This window comes from Penaeus monodon, chromosome 33, assembly GCF_015228065.2.
Source record: "Penaeus monodon isolate SGIC_2016 chromosome 33, NSTDA_Pmon_1, whole genome shotgun sequence".
NCBI classification, from domain to species: domain Eukaryota; kingdom Metazoa; phylum Arthropoda; class Malacostraca; order Decapoda; family Penaeidae; genus Penaeus; species Penaeus monodon.
In genome coordinates this window covers 16,359,729-16,360,554 of record NC_051418.1, presented here as the reverse complement: position 1 = coordinate 16,360,554, position 826 = coordinate 16,359,729, and positions in this window count along the sequence as shown.

The window sequence follows — 826 nt, the reverse complement described above, 5'->3', positions numbered from 1 at the left end:
CAGCGAGGAAGCCGTGAAATTGGTGGTTAGCGCGGCGGCGATCACACAAATGACGGCGACCGACCCAGGCTCCGGCACTCAATCACTCTCTCGCTCGCAAGGCCGTCACTCCGCCTCCCGCTCGTGCCATTCTGGCCCTTACGCCCCAAGCCAGCGTAGCACCGTCATGCCCCATCTCTCGTAAATAACCGTCAGAGCCAAGAGAAATATAGACCCGCGTGGTTGTCAAGGTCGTCCAGCCCGTAGCTATTGCGAAGACTATCACCCATGAGGACTGATGGGACGTAGATCCTGCAGAAGACTCGTGCGTCCCACCTGATCGTCAGTAAGTATAGAAAGGCGGCGGCTAATGAACTCTACGGAGGCGCAACCCGGCTTTCACTTTACCTTTTGGAGTTTAGCAAAGGGGCGACACGCTCATATGAAACTGGTCGTTGCGTCGGGGTTTCGCCTGGAGATAATCTTTTACAGAGATCATTTTCTTTCGCGGGCACTCATCTCATTAAAGATAGTACCGTTTAATTAAAGAAAAATGCTGCTATATGATAATGACGCACGCACCATATTAGTAATACTAATTAGTGCTCAGATGAGAGAAAATAACTCCACTTCTTCCCGTCCAAGGAAGCTCATTAATTATATGCGTATTAAGTTTGCTCACCAAGATTTCAGTCCTTGATTTAAAGAGGGCGAAAGAAAACTAAAAAAGACTGAATCACTGAATAAACCAGTTTTCCAATTCAGACTTTTCAAATCTCTGCTAAAGTAGAGGTTTGATTATATATATACTCTTTCTTTATCCCCTTGCACGCCCGAACAAACATTC